Genomic DNA, 17238 nt, shown 5'->3' on the forward strand with positions numbered 1-17238 from the left:
TGTCATTGGAATGGTATAAATAAATCCTCTTTACTGGTAAAATCGGATTTATCATCACTATTTTAGAAGTGACACTGCCTTCGTTGTCCTGTGTGCCTGACAGCCTGTTTCCAATACCCGTCTGGCCTGGGATGGGTGACAGCTACATTTGTGCATTCCCTTTAGACACCCACTACACAGTATACTCAACTGCCTCTGCATTCATCTGCATATTGATGGGCTTTCTGGGGAGGAGGTTGGGAAGGGCTCCCACTTATATTTCAAAGGGAAGTGGCCTAAGCCCACTCAAAGGGCTGATTACCCCCCACTGATAGCATGGAGCCAAGTGTGGGCTTAAAGGGGGACCTGTGTGCTCCAGAGAGATCCTTTGAAGTCATCCCCCACAACAAAGGCACTTTTGGGTATAAGTTCTGGGTCTCTGACCCGCTGTAATAGTACACTAATGAACCTGGAAAAATCTACACTGGAGTAAAGCCTGCTATGCTGGAGGATTGCCATCTTATTGGGCTTGACTGTTCCAAGGAACTGCTCCTCTGCCTGATTGAGCTGCCCTGCCGCCTGCTGACCTCTGCCCTGCTGCAGAAACTAAGGAGCAAAGTGACTTCAAGGGCATGCTGGCTTGCCCTCTGTTTTTACCCAAAGTCTGAGGGACATCAAAGACCTTGTGAGCGTCCTGAATCTCTCTGCTGCACTGCTCTGCAAAAGTAAGCTTCCCTTGTGGAGTTCCCCAGCAAGGGCAGTGCTCCATTGTAACCCCTGTACCACTCAGCAGGAATGAGCTTCCTCTGTGGATTTCCCCAGCGGATGCAGTGCTTCATTGGAATCCCACACCATGCTGTCGACGTGAACCTCCCATTTTCCCCTGAGCACTCAAAGAGGAGTGCATCTCCTCGGCCGTGTGTCCGAAGAACGGCGCTTCTCATTGTGGACACAGCTGACATGAGCATTCTCTCTCCAGCCTCTGCGTGAACTACACAGCTGTGTGCCTCCCCTCTGCCCGAGGACTGGGTTGCTGCACTGTCCTTCTACAAGTACTGAGCTTACCAGGTTCATGGCATTCCTTGCTGGCCCTGCAACATCCTGAAAAGTTGTGGGTGTTAATAAAGGAAGGAAAGTGACATTCTGGTCTTTTTCAAGACCATAGAGAGCCGCTACGATACGTACAACATTAATTGTTGAATGCAATCATGAATAACTAGTGACCTAATAATTTGATTCTTGTCTTTTTGGTCTCGATTTAATCGGATAAATACTATCTACTTTGGTGTGGAGCCTTTTTGTGGTGTTTTCTTTAAGTTACTTTCCTTCAAGTATGTTGCACAAATACTTTACACATTGCCTCTTAAGTCCGGCCTGACTGCGCTGAGCCAAACTACGAGACAGTGGCGGCCCGTCCTTTAGGGCGGAGGGGCCATGCCCCCCCACCTTTTGCCCCTCATGAAGAGCGTCCGTCAGGCTGAACAAAGGCCAGCCTGACAGACACTCTTCATTTTCAGCACAGACAGCCAGGAGTGAGCCAGGAGTGAGCCATGCGCGATTTGCGCAGACTCCTGGCTGTCTGAGCTGAACTTTGCTGGGCTGAGGAGGTCACAGCTCCTATGGGCGTGACCTCCTTGGCTCAGTAAAGGTGCCTTGAGGCCCTCCCCTGGGTGACGAGGAAAGCACCACCCATTGACACTCGCCCTGGGCGCTTCCGCTTTAAGCTCTGAAGCGGCGAGTGTCAATCAGTGACACTTCGTCACAGAGTGGGGTGGGGTCAGCAGTCTCACTGACCCCACCCCACTCTGTGACGAGGCTGGGACTGCTGCCTTCCCTCATTGGCTGACCTAAGGTCAGCCAATGAGGGAAGGCAGCAGTCCCAACCCTCCTGGGACCTGGAGGCTAATAGTAAGTGTGTGTGTGTGTGTGATGTTTTAAATTGAATGTTTGGTGCGCACGTGCATGTTTGAGTGTTATGAGTGTTGTTAATGGATGTGCGTGCATGCGTGTGTGTGTGAAAGAATGAGTGTGTGTAATCCTTTCAAATGAATGTTTGGTGCATGCGTGCATGTTTGAATGTTATGAGTGTTAATGGATGTGCGTGCGTGCGTGAAAGAATGAGTGTGTGTGATGTTTTAAAATGAATGTTTGGTGTGTGCGTGCATGTTTGAATGGTCTGAGTGTTGTTAATGGATGTGCGTGCGTGCGTATCTGTGTGTGAAAGAATGAGTGTGTGTGTGTGTGCTTACCCGCCCTCCCCCCTCCCTCCTAAAGCTGCCGGCCGCCACTGCTACCAGAGGGTGAGCACAGGTTAATTCAGGGAGTGTAACTTACTTACCCTCAATAGGATTGTGGTCCCTACTGAGACAGGATGCAAACCTCTGCCAAAAAGGGACCCAATTTCTAACAACCATCCTAATAATCACAAAGTTTAATTACTGTGATTTTAGTTTAAGGCCTGAATTTAACCTCTTGCATACTGGTTTTGGTTAAATACCTATTTTTAATACAAGTATACATGAAAACATACCATGGCAACAGCAAACATGCAGATGTGCAGAGTAAGAGATGCTGTTTCTTACCCGTGTTGAGGTAGATGAGGGGCATCATGACTCACTTGAGGTTTCGCCTTGTCGCGTAGGCTCTCATTCTTCTAATGAGACTACTGGATTTGGACGGCAGAATCACTTGTGCTGTAGGGGACTGAGTCTGAGCCCACTACAGGTGACACCTGTCGGCCTAATCCGGGTTTTGCTCCGGCTAACTAGCAGTGCCTCATCTCTACCCAACAGCAAAGATGATTGGGCAGCCGAGCGCATGACACAATTGATTCCTCAGGGAAATCGTGGTCACTCAGATCGGATCCGTTTCTCTCATTTACATTAGTCTCACATATACAAGGACAATCAGAGGCAGTATGTTTCAATAAGGGTTTAATTAAGCAACTGCATCTTAGATGATAAAGCAGGCACTGCATTAACCAGGACGATGAAGCATGACAGGATTAAAATTGTAACAAAGGGAGTAAAGCATAAAAATAACGCTACCATATTGTCAATAGAATCGTTAAAATAATTCCTACCTAGGCTATGGTACAGCACAGCATGTGAAGCTCTAGTTCTGCCCTCAGGTTCCCCTGAGAAGACATCATCCGTCATACCTGAGCAAGAGGCCTGAACTTTACATAAGCAGCTTCAGCGACGGACTCAGGGATCAGCATACAGTCGTGGTCATCTGGCTGGAATCTCCCTCTAACGTGTATGGGAAAGAGAAGTGTTTTTATAATAAAACAGCTGATGTTCTGAGAAAATGGCCCTATGTAAGGATGTGTATGTTTCTATGACACTAGAAACAAAACGTTACTACGTTTACCGGCAACCTATCTTACTGGAGCCTTGAGAAAAACACAGAGTGAAAGAAATGTCTTGTTTAAGAATGCAGTGTTGGCCTAGGCATAAAACCGCTAGATAGAGAGAAATAAGACAAGACCGCAAATGTGGCTATTGTTAAAATAATAAATGAAGCTGAATAAAATATATCTAGGTTAAAGTACACAGTGACCTGCCTAGTTTGCTAAAATAACGTGTGAAGCTATAACTAAAATGGCTACACAACGGCCTCTCATGAGCCATGGCACCTCCCCGCATTCAACAATGGTATTAAACAGCATATTACATCCTATAGATATATTATATACATGTGTGTGTGTGTGTTTATGTGCGTGTGTGGACACACATGTGTATGCCTGTCCTACGGTATGGCACGAGGGAATGGTTCATATTTAAGACATTGTGTATGAATATATGCCTAGAATATTAGAAACCACTATGGAGTTAATCTGCAAATATTAGAAAAAATCACTTATTTTTTACTTTGCCAAACAAATCTTAGAAATTAGTTTGGTGGTATAGTTATAGCTTCCGCATATTGAACATTCTATCATTCATAAAAACATGTTATGTCGTGTACACATTCACACATTTCTTTTAGAATAAGAGCGCCAGTGTGAATTATAAAAAAATAGCATTTGTTATGTTTAAGAGAATCTATCAAGGATGGTGTCTTTTATCAAAAAGTCCACCTGCAGGTTTCCTCACTGATCAGTGCATAAGGTACTTGTATGTATTAAAAACACGTGTTAACCATGCAAACGTTCATTAGAATTCTTCTCGTTCAGGTGGTTTCAAAGAAGGTGCCATTAGCTCGAGCAGCGAAAGAGTCAATGAAAAACACGATGGACTGCTGCACACAAAATGTCCGAAGAAATTCAATTACAGAACACCCTAGCAGGCTGACTTTCTTTGGTACTGTTACTCAGATACAAAATTCATTTCAGGGAATGCAATTTTGAAATCAGTTTCTGGCGATGGCTGAACTTGTTGAGACACAATTCTCATTATAGGACTGATCACAATTACCTGGTGCAGCAGAGGTCTTCACCGTGGGTCACTGAAGACATTGCTCACATTCAGGAGGCTTTTCAGGTGAAGCCAGACTGCATACAAAGCAAAGTTTAGAAATATTGCATACACATAGATAGAATACTGTTCTATGTGAGATAATTTAACCCCTGCAATATACTCTGAGGATACTTCCTCACTTTGTAGTTCCTTTGAAAGTCATAGAAGTCCAGAACTTAGTGGTAACTTGGAAAACCCCTTTAATATAAAGCAGGAGGAATGTTATTTCTGATAGTATAAGGATGCGTCATCAGAGTCCTCAACTTTGATTTAAGTACTTGGGCCCAGATTTCAGATTCCGCAAGGCAATGCAAGGGCTTCAGTAAGATTTACTAAGCCACACAAAGCCACCTTGTATTGCTGTGTATGGCTTGATAAACGAAGTAATACAATGCAGTGCAAGTCTCTGTCTTGTGCTACATTTCCTAGGAAAGGTCTTCTATGGGTGGAGCATGGGTGCTCCCATGTATCCACCCATGTATTTTGGAGCATTCCAAGATTTACTAAGACTAAACACCTTCCAAGGTTAGGCATGACAAGGAGAAATATGTTTATTTCTACTTGTTTTATTCCTCTTTCTAAGTGAACAGCATTCTGCCTTCTGCAGCACACACAAAGAAGAAAAGCCTCGGAGGATTGGTTTTGTGCAGGAATGTGTCCCTTCCTGCACAGGAACAATCCTGGCTGTAACATAGGCACCCTTGCACCATTGTGCAAGGATGCCAGCGTTGGTGCTAGGCAGCACTCAGTGCACCAGCGCAGCGAGACAGCAGTAATTCCCCATATCTTGGTAGACATGGCATATTCCTTCCCTGTCTCTGTCATGCAATGGAGGGCAACAAGTTGGCTTGCTGCGTTGTGACTTGTTAGTAAATTTACCCCTTGATATTGTGCTTCTACTTACACAAGATATTGTTTCATTGCAGATAATTAGGGACATATTTATGAAAGTTTTACATCACCCGTATGCCACACAAGGCAATGCAAGCTTGATGCAAAATGTAGATGAGATTTACCAAGCCATGTAAGGCTACCATGCTTGGTCCTGGAATGCTTGGTAAATTTGGATTAATGCAAGGCAGGGCAAGTCACTGCCTTGAGTTACTCTGCCCAGGGAGGTGTTCCTTAGGTAGAGTGTGGGTGTTCTCATGAATCTACCCATTGATTTAATATATTTCCAGATCTACCATGTGTGGTAGACCTGGGAATGGATTAACATGCTCCGTCTTACATAAAAAGGAGAAATATCATTATTTCTGCTTGTTTTCAACTCTTTTTATGCATGCTGCATTCTCTAGCACACATAACAAGAGGGAAAGCCTCAAAGGATTATTTTTGTGCAGTAAGGTATACCTTCCTGCCCAAAAACTATCCTGCCTGAAATGCAGGCATCCTTGCATTATGTGCAAGGGTGTCTGCATTGGCTCTAGGCAGCCAAAGGTGTGCCAGCACAAGGGGAAAGCAGGAATGCTCTATATCTTGATAGATATGGTGTATTCGTGCCCTCTCCCTTTCATGCAGCACAGCAAGGTGTTTTTTTTGGTGCATTGTGTTGCAGGCAATTTTACCACACTCCTCAATCATCCTACAGAAACTTGCTTCCTGACCTCATGCTCACCTCTTTCCACCTTCGCAACCCAGTCTTCTTCAAAAACTGTTCATCTACAGCATGCATTCACACTAGCCAGCAGTCACTTGGGTATGCAGGCAGCATGACACTGTGTATCCCAGGAGCATACCTGATTGAAAAAATATGTTCCTGAAGAATAAATCTATTTCATAATGTGATGTGCAGACCTTGTCACATCCCTGGTGGAACAAATCTCAATCAAGAGCTTGTGATTGGTGAGTACATCAAACCATATCCAACACAAGTAAGCACAGAAACATCACACACTCCACAAGCACATCAACTCTTCTTTCTCTGCTTTAATCACCCACAAACCAGCTATCCCTCCCCTATCACTTGATGACAATGTGCTTGCTTTGATCTTGTACAACTCTTTGCTGCCTTTTGGGTAGCTTTTTGCTACAGAAATAGCATATATATATAAACAAACTTTCATATATTTATTTATTATATTTATATATACAACAGAGTGAGTAGCCACTGCTCCTTTGAAAGTCCTGAATAAAGACATACCTACCCTCTCTATTCCTTGCTCGCTCTGTATAGTTGCAAAGCCATAAATGCTGGCATAAATCACAGCACAATCTTTATCTTCTGGTTCATACACATTGGCAGAGTTACCAATTGCTCTTTTTTATTGTCAAAAGTTTTGTCTCACTCGTCTTATCTTTCAGAATGTACTCCTCTTTTTCACATTGATCTCTGAACCTGGGTCCATTCAGAGAACAAAATCACAAACTTTGAATATTATTCTCTCCCTCCAAGAAATGCCCTCAGCTGCTCTTTTTCCTTTGACTACGTACCTTCTCGACAGACTCTGCAAGCTTCAAAGGAGGTCTCACACCTTTTGCTGAAAAGGTGTGATCAATATGTGCTCAATATATTCAATCTTGTCCACTGCAAATTCTCACTTGTCCACACCAACTTGCAACCAAGCATTTCCAAACATGTACAACACCACTCTAAACAATCTATTATGCTCTGCAGCATTTCCCATTTCATATCAATCTGGAAACACGTCAATCGGGAATATCTTTCAGCACTTCTTTTGTTCCTTCTAACCCAGAGAGATCGTTCTTTTTGTTATGATGTACACATTGCCAGATGCTTTGTGTGTCTTAAATGTTAATGCTCCAACAAAATATGCAGTCACAAGTAGCTTCACTCCACAATATCCCACTGGGCAAATATCTGACCTTCCTAGGGGAGCTCTCTTCTGTTTCTTGAATGTGCTCATATTGATTAACTCCTAAGCAAAGTCCATCAGCCTACATACTCACTTCCCCTACTTCAATTAGTGAGAGACTTGTACACGTTGTCCATCGTTCATGTCACTTCATCCGTCCTCACCGCAGAAATAACATTACCCACAAAATGGAAGGTGTTGGAAAATGGGTTTTTGGTAAGGGCAGGTAGGTACCTACGCTTAGCAATAGGCCACTAACCTCCACTAAGGTCCAGTTAGGTCTCAGTAAATTAAACCCTGCTCAACCGTTGGTAGCTTGGCAACGAGCGTCAAGGCTTAACTTAGGAGACAGAGTGCAAAGCATTCAAATATCACAACACAGTAATTAAATCAAACACAGGAAACAGTTTAAAAATCCAAAACCAATTTATAAAAATAGATTATATTTTTATCTTCAAAATGACACAAAAACGAATAAAATCGGATAAGGGGAACCGGAGATATGAATTTTTAAAGAATTATAGTTTTTTAGCGACTAGAAACAAAAAGTGCCAATCGGGTCATATGGTTGCACCTCGACCGGGGCAAAGTCAAAGTTTAAGGCCGACCGCGATGGAGCCCTGCTCGGCTACAGGGCGCGGGAGGCCTCGGTTAAAAGTTTACCTTCACACTTAGGCCCTCATTCCGACTCTGGCGGGCGGCGGTAGCCGCCCGCCAGGCGGGAACCGGCAATTGGCCGCCATGCGGCCAAAATACCGTTTCCTGCATTCGGACATTCCCGCTGGGCCGGCCGGCGCTAACCAAGTTAGCGCCGGCCGGCCCAGCGGGAATGGGGGGCGCAACACAGGAGCCGGCTCCGAATGGAGCCGGCGGTGTTGCGGCGGTGCGACGGGTGCAGTTGCACCCGTCGCGCTTTTCACTGTCTGCTAGGCAGACAGTGAAAAGCATCATGGGGCCCTGTTAGGGGGCCCCTGCACTGCCCATGCCTGTGGCATGGGCAGTGCAGGGGCCCCCAGGGGCCCCAGGACACCCGTTCCCGCCAGCCTCTTCCTGGCGGTGACAACCGCCAGAAACAGGCTGGCGGGAAGGGGGTCAGAATCCCCATGGCAGCGCTGCTTGCAGCGCTGCCTTGGCGGATTCGCCCAGCCAGGGGAAAACCGGCGGGAAACCACTGGTCCCGGTTTTCTGACCCCGACTTTACCGCCGCAGTCAGAATGGGCATGGAAGCACCGCCAACCTGTTGGCGGTGCTTCCGTCATTCGCGACCCTGGCGGTCAAAGACCGCCAGGGTCAGAATGACCCCCTTAGTCTCTTTTTCGAAGATTTTCTTCAGCGGGACGAACCTGCCAGTCCAATACGACCTCCTGGAGCCCTTCTCCGGATACGCGATGCGGGAATCCTCAGTGGAGATTTTTACCTTCGGACTTAGTCGTTTTTTCGAGGTGAAAATCCTTCAACCGGGGTAAACCTGGATCTTGATCCGACGTCCCTGGAGCCCTCCTCGGATACGCTGGCTGGGAGGTCCCGGTCAACTTTTTACCTTCGGACTTAGTCTCTTTTTCGGAGATTTTCTTTACCGGGAAGAACCAGCAAATCAGGCCGGGTCGCGGTTGAGGCAAGCCGGCTAGAGTTGCCGCAGCGGGTCGGTCCCTCTATGGAGCTTTTTTTCAAAAGTTGTCCAAACTTCTCCAAACTTAAGGGGCTTCTCCCAGATGTCCTTTTAAGGTTCTTTGAGGTCCATAGCTCATCCCAAGGGTCCAGAAGTTCTGAGATGGTCCTTGGGGGTGCGGACTACAATTCCCAGAATGCAACTGGCGCAAACTCCTTTTTGGCCACTGGACAGTGGTCAGCTGGTCGCTTTCTTCAGTAGTTGGTGCAGGGGACTCTGGTTAGCAATTTTTCACCTGTAGCAAACAGGGAGTCCCTCCTTGAACCAGTTGAAGCCAGGCAAAGTCCTTCTTGTGGTGAAGCCCAAGTGTGCAGCTGGTGCAGTCCTTCTGAGTGCAGGTTCCAGGTGCAGGCCAGGGGTCCAGCAGCGCAGTCCTTCTTCTTCTGTAGTTCTTCCTTGTTGGATGTGGCAGGGAACTCAGGTGTGGGTGCAGGTCTGCCAGTTTTATCCTTGTTCCTGGGTGAAAAGCAGGGGGGTCCTGGTTCTCCAATCAGGTGCAGGGTCCTTCCCCCTGTGATGACCACTTCCTGGGAAGTGTGGCAAAAATCAATCCCAGGAGGCAACATTCTCCAAAAATCCATCATGGCTGAATCTGATTTTTGGACGTTACATCTGGCTGAGCCCACCCACTGGTGTGGCTAAAAATCATAAACACACCCCTCTCCTGCCCTCTCCTAATCTAATCAAGGGGGCACCTAGTTGTCTGGGGTTGCAGGATGTGTGGGTGTTGCTGGTTGCTCCAAATGTCCTTCTCTGCCTTTGAAGACCAGTTTGGCAGCCCTCCCCCTTCCTGCCTCACCATCTGCTGAGGGGAGATTCCCTCCCACAGGCACATTCCTTTGTGTGAAGCCAGGCCACTTCACACCTCATCAAGGCAGCCTGGCCAGGCTACTAGAGGCTGGCCAATCAGAGCACAGCAGCAAAAACAATGCAGGGCTGAAATTGGCAACTTTTCAGGTAAAGTTTAAAACTCTTTACCTGAACAAGTTATATTAAATCCCACAACTGGAAGTTGTGGGATTTATTACGACAATTAATTTGATACCAAACTCTTGGTATCCATCATTTAAGGGGACTTTTAAAATTAAAATAAAGTCTCCCCATTCTAGCCTATGAAGGCTATTTACTACAATGAGGGAAAACGAATTTGGCTGTTTTTACCTCACCAGGGCTTATAAAACTATTTTTCTAAGGTCCCTGCTTATAGTTACATGGCACCCAGCCCTAGGGGCACATAGGGCACACCTTAGGGGTGACTTATATGTAAAAATAAGGTAGTTTAAGACTTTGGAACTACTTTTAATTCCAAAGTCGAATTTGCATATAACTTTAATTTAAAAGCAGCCAGCAATGCAGGCCTGCCTTTAAAATGACACTGGGCACCTCAGCAGTACACCTATCGGTGCACTACCTATGCTGTGGTCCCTAAACCTACATGCCCTACCATATACTAGGGACTTATAGGTAGGTTAACTTAGCCAATTATAATTAGCCTAATTTGCATATTGATTTTACATAGAGCACAGGCCCTGGGACTGGTTAGCAGTACCCAGGGCACCATCAGAGTCAGGAAAACACCAGCAAAAAGTGAAAATTGGGGGCAAAAAGTTAGGGGGCCTCTGCAATCAGCCCTGTTTTCTCACAGAAGGGAACACAAGAGAAACAGTAACAGTCACCACAGAACTATACAAGTGAGGTATGAACTCCTTTTACAGGGTATTGCCATGAAAAAATGTAAACATTTTAATACCAACTTGTCAAAATAGCACCCCCATGTTGTTTTTGACTGCGGCGCGAGGAAGCTTGCCTGATTAATCTGACCACATCCCCTACTGATTGCTTACACATTGGTTCCAACAGGTGACATGTGCTGTCAAATAATGTTATGGCAAATCTACAATGAGACGTCACTACATATACTAAGCCAAAGAGAAGTCACTGTTACCATTTTCACCTAAGGATTACAATACATTCCCTGCAAGTGTATAATCGGATACCTGGATGCATTCTACTGTTTTTTCAACAAACAAAAAAAACACTTAATTTACCAACAGATATATGATTACAATGAAACTATTCAAGGCCTTCAGAGAAATACTCTGTAGCCATCTGACAACCGAAAACATCCAGTGCTAACGTCACAATTACCACCATAACTCTGGAAACTAGGATGTCAGAATTTAAGAGCATTACACATCATTCAATACAGTGGAGTCTTCCATTGCAGATACTAGCAAAGAGTTTAAACCCTAAGGAGACAGCTAGCAATGTTAAAAACACAAACAGAAAGATCTGACAAACTGAAAGGGAATTTAGTAACCACTTCTGATTTAGAGTCCCCCATCTGCAATTTACAAAAAAAACGAGTGGTGCCCCTTGAACATCAAAGCGTACTGGACATATCTGCATTTTTTCAATCTCTGAAACCACAGGAAGGCCCAAGTATGATACAGTTTGTCACAAAGTGTCTGCCTATGATCCTGAAGATAAAGCTCCTTTGGAATTGCGTCGAGTCCATAGGATACGTACGTACAAGGAAGAAACCGACATCCTCAAATCGATGCCAAATTACTGCATATGCAGTGCGAAAATGTAATGCTCGAATGATCTTACAAATTAAAAAGAAACATGGACTCTAGTCTTGTGAAGGCCACAGCATCTCATTTGCACCTAGTTAGTCCTATGAAATTAACATTCTTGCCCTATACCCACTAGCATGCAAGAAAGATATTATGGCTTTGTTTAGCCTTCAATAATGATGGTGACCATGGCGAGGAAAATGCGTGAGTTCCTTGAATTCAACTCATAATTAGAAAGAATGCTGATATCCTCAGACCGGAAAGTTAATTGTGCAGCACTGAGAAAGGCAAATCAAGATGACCATTAAAAGCCTAATAAGCTGCATAAACTAATGCTAACAACCTGAGAACCGGAGTAGAATAATGCCTGCAATACCGCCTCTATGAATCTCAGCTGCATTATAGATTTTACAGAGATTCAATAATCTTGGACTTTCACAATCACACACATAGAGAATGGCATGGCCGCTCACCCCTTCAAATTATCTGTAGCTGAGACCACAAATTAACTATTGTTAAAAATGGGGTCTCTGGTTGACAGGCAGTTTGCACTCCATTCAAGCAGGGATCCTCCCTCTAGTTGGGGTAATGGAGATACACACCTAGGATAACCACTGCTCAGCCCCTTGGTACCTTGGTACAAGCAGTCAGGCTTATCACAATGGCAATGTGTAAAGTATTTGTACAAACACACACAGTAACATAGTGAAAACACCACAAAAGTACTCAGGTACTCAACACCAGTTTGGAAATAAAAGGCACTATTTATCTTGGTAAAACAAGACCAAAGTGACAAAAATCCAACATACACAAGCAAAGTTATGAATTTTCAAAGATTAAACTTAAGTATAGCACTTAGAAACACAAATGCTTCAATTTGGTGTTATCACAGCGTCGTGACGGAGTCGTTCCCAACAATACGATGCCAATGGCGCCGGTCATGGAGTCACACAGACCCCCAGGTACAGTACCTTGTGAACGTGAGGAAACAAGCCGGTGCAAGGAGCTGGGGAGCAAAGTGTCACAGGATCCGGTGTGGTGTTAGTTCCAGTGCTGCGGAGCAGAGGATCGGAGGCGTCCGTGCGAGGCATAGGGTCCTTGCTGCGGAGCAGTGGAGATGAGGCAGCGTTGGTGGGAAGCGTCAGTTCCTTACTCTTCCGGCAGGGTTGATGTCCAGCGGGTCAAGATGTGGTGGGGCAACCTCACGGGGTCACGGTCAGGGAGAACACTACATCTCATAACCTGGAATACAGAATATGTATACGAACCAACTCAATAACACCTAGACTCAAATGTACAGTAACAACCAAACTTTTGTCCCAACTTTTTAATGGCCCCACAAAAGGGATCTAGAATAGGACCTTGACTGATGACAGACATAACAGAAAAGAAGTGTGACTCAAGTCAGTTGCCTAATGCATTGAACACTCAACATATATTGGGCAATCCACTATATAAAAAGAAAAATAAACACCTGATATAGCTCTTTTACAGGAGGCCCACTTATCTGTGGCAGAATCAGAAAAATTAAGTGGTATTGGGTGAGGAAACTGATGTTTTCATCAACCAAATACAGTTGCTGCTCAGATACTCACTCCTTTGTTAAGAATGAAAGGATGGACGGAGTAGCAATTCAGGGACATAAAAGACTAATCTGCTGAGTCCATAAGACATGGTTTGACCCTGAAGGTAGATTTGTCTGTACCAAAGTGTCAATGCAGGGCACCACTTTCATCGTAGGCTTTGTCTAGGTCACCTTTTACTCAAAGTTGAATAAACTGCTCACTGAATTTAGACAAACAAAAGTGATTCCTGGTGGGGACTGGAATATTTTTGTCGACCTACTACAGGACAAATCGGACTGCCCTAACCTCCAGAATATTACTGATATGGGTAACCTAAATGAGCTTATGAATGATAATTTATTACCGGCCTCTGACCCTTAATACATCCACATATTATAGATTACACCTTTCTGTTGACAGCTAGTGGAAAATAACCATGTGTAGGAGGCTGGCCTGGCTTGCAGTGGGTACCAGAGGTACTTACACCTTGTGCCAGGTCCAGTTATCCATTATTAGTGTAGAAGAGGTGTTTCTATCAGTTTAGGCTGATAGAAGGTAGCTATGGCAAAGTAGCTTAGGCTGAACTAGGAGACATGTAAAGCTCCTACTATACCACAGGTGTCATATGCACAATATCATAAGAAAACACAATACACAGAAGTACTAAAAATAAAGGTACTTTATTTTTATGACAATATGCCAAAAGTATCTCAGTGTGTACCCTCAGAATGAGGATAAGATATATACACAAGATATATGTACACAAACCAAAATTATGCAGGCAGTATCAAGAAAAGTAATGCAAGCAGTGTAAAGTTACAATAGATTGCATTAGGAGCACATAGGTATGGGGGCAACACAAACCATATACTGCAAAAGTGGAATGCGAACCACAAATGGACCCCAGACCTATGTGAGCTTGTAGAGGGTCGCTGGGACTGTAAGAAAGCAGTGAGGGTTAGAAAAATAGCCCACCCCAAGACCCTAAAAGGTAGGTGTAAAGTGCACCTACTACCCCCAGAGAGCACAGAAGTCGTGATAGGGGGATTCTGCAGGAAGAACAAACACCAGCAATGCAACAACAGTGGATTTCCGGACCTGAGTACGTGTAAGACAAGGGGACCAAGTCCAAGAGTCGCGACAGTGTCGAGAGTAGTCAGGAGCCCAAGAAATGCCAGCTGAGGGTGCAAGGAAGCTGCCACCTGTTGGAAGAAGCGTGGTGTTCTGCAAGAACGAAGAGGACTAGGAACTTCCCCTTTGGAGGATGGATGTCCCACATCGTGAAGAAGCTTGCAGAGGTGTTCCCACGCAGAAAGACCGCAAACAAGCCTTGCTAGCTGCAAGGGTCACGGTTAGGGTTTTTGGATGCTGCTGTGGCCCAGGAGGGACCAGGATGCAGCTAGCGTGGGGAGGCAAGGACTTACCTCCACCAAACTTGGACTGAAGAGTCACTGGACTGTGGGAGTCAGTTGGACAGAGTTGCTGAGTTACAGGGACCACGCTTGTCGTGCTGAGAGAGGACCCAGAGGACCGGTGATGCAGTCTTTTGTTGCCTGCGTTTGCAGGGGGAAGATTCCGTCAAACCACGGGAGATTTCTTCAGAGCTCCTGGTACAGAAAGGAGGCAGGCTAACCCCAGAGCATGGACCACCTGGAAACAGTAGAGAAAGCCAGCAGGATGAAGCGATACAAGGTTGCTATTAGTCGTCTTGCTACTTTGTTGCGGTTTTGCAGGCGTCCTGAGCAGTCAGCGGTCGATCCTTTGGCAGAAGGTGAAGAGGGAGATGCAGAAGAGCTCTGATGAGCTCTTGCATTCGTTATCTGGTGAGATCCCCAAAGCAGAGACCCTAAATAGCTAGGAAAGGAGGTTTGGCTTCCTAGGAAGGAGGATTGGCTACCAAGAGAGGTAAGAGCCCATCAGAAGGAGCCTCTGACGTCACCTGCTGGCACTGGCCACTCAGAGCAGTCCAGTGTGCCACAAAAACCTCTGTTTCCAAGATGGCTGAGGTCTGGGACACACTGGAGGAGCTCTGGGCACCTCCCCTGGGAGGTGCAGGTCAGGGGAGTGGTCACTCCCCTTTCCTTTGTCCAGTTTCGCGCCAGAGCAGGGCTGGGGGATCCCTGAACCGGTGTAGACTGGCTTATGCAGAGATGGGCACCATCTGTGCCCATCAAAGCATTTCCAGAGGCTGGGGGAGGCTACTCCTCCTCAGCCTTCACACCTATTTCCAAAGGGAGAGGGTGTTACACCCTCTCTCAGAGGAAGTCCTTTGTTCTGCCTTCCGGGGCCAGGGCTGCCTGGACCCCAGGAGGGCAGAAACCTGTCTGAGGGGTTGGCAGCAGCTGCAGTGGAGACCCCGGAAAGGCAGTTTGGCAGTACCCGGGTACTATGCTAGAGACCCGGGGGATTATGGAATTGTCCCCCCAATGCGAGAATGGCATTGGGGTGACAATTCCATGTTCTTAGACATGTTACATGGCCATGTTCGGAGTTACCATTGTGACGCTGTACATAGGTAGTGACCTTTGTACAGTGCACGCGTGTAATGGTGTCCCCGCACTCACAAAGTCTGGGGAATTTGCCCTGAACGATGTGGGGGCACCTAGGCTAGTGCCAGGGTGCCCACACACTAAGTAACTTTGCACCCAACCTTCACCAGGTGAAGGTTAGAAATATAGGTGACTTATAAGTTACTTAAGTGCAGTGGTAAATGGCTGTGAATTAACGTAGACATTATTTCACTCAGGCTGCACTGGCAGGCCTGTGTAAGAATTGTCAGAGCTCCCTATGGGTGGCAAAAGAAATGCTGCAGCCCATAGGGATCTCCCGGAACCCCAATAACCTGGGTACCTCAGTACCATATTCTAGGGAATTATATGGGTGTACCAGTATGCCAATGTGAATTGGTAAATTTAGTCACTAGCCTGTTAGTGACAAATTTGGAAAGCAGAGAGAGCATAACCACTGAGGTTCTGGTTAGCAGAGCCTCAGTGAGACAGTTAGGCATCACACAGGGAACACATACAGAGCACATAATTATGAGCACTGGGGCCCTGCCTGGCAGGGTCCCAGTGACACATAGACTAAAACAACTTATATACAGTGAAATATGGGGGTAACATACAGGCAAGATGGTACTTTCCTACACCATGTATAGACGACTTTTTAGTCAATGGAGGCTTCCTCCTCAAAGCATGGGTCTGTGATATTGGGGCCAGTAGTGCCAGATGATGTCCCAATTCACTTACGTTTAGATGTTCAACTGACTACAACTCTTGACGTTCATGGTGGATGACCATAGCAAAATACAAATAATCAGACAACAAGAAAAAAATACAGAATCTCCAGACGGAATACATAATATTAATAATGGGCAACCCCATGACTCTGGTTCACTATTAAAGGCTGTAGAAAAGACATACATATAAGGAAGTACAATGAAAGATACATCATAAGAATAGAAAACCATGGAAAAACAAAACTAGCCCTGGAAACAGGAAGAACCTTACACGCCCAATATCGTTGAGATCCAATGAGAACTGAACTGAGAACCTTGATGACCAAAACATATGAACGAACGGTGATACACTTGACAGTGGCATAAAGGGCATTAACCCGCAGCTTACAAGACGTATGAACACAGTGAGAAAGCGGGCCAGGTATTGACTATACAATTACACAAATTAAAAGTGCAACGGAGCATACTTGCTATGCATAATAATGAGGAAGACTAGTGACATACCAGAACGAATTGCATATGAATTTGCTTCTTTTTATGAAAGGTTATATTCCTCCAAAGCAGCGGATGCTACTACAGCCGAAGACAACGTTATGGCCATAATCAGAATACCCAGACTCTCCCGTGTTGTACAGAAACAATTTCAGATGTACATATCAGATACAGAAGTTAATGAAAAAAGCAGTCAAGTCAGTGGCAGAGGAAAAGTCCCCACAGGAGAAAGCATTCCCATTAGAGTTCTAAATAACACCAATCAAGTCGAGTATGCCTCTCCTGGGAAAGGTCTTACGTATGAAGCACAATGGCAGATTAGACCACACAGCAAAGAACTCAACAAAGCTGTTCTCTCTTTGGTGCTTAAGCCTTGAAAGGACAGATCAGACTAAAAAAGTCGAAAAAAGATTTCACTAATTAGGGGAAATTGCATCTAT

The sequence above is a fragment of the Pleurodeles waltl genome, chromosome 1_1 (assembly GCF_031143425.1).
Source record: "Pleurodeles waltl isolate 20211129_DDA chromosome 1_1, aPleWal1.hap1.20221129, whole genome shotgun sequence".
Taxonomy (NCBI): Eukaryota; Metazoa; Chordata; class Amphibia; order Caudata; family Salamandridae; genus Pleurodeles; species Pleurodeles waltl.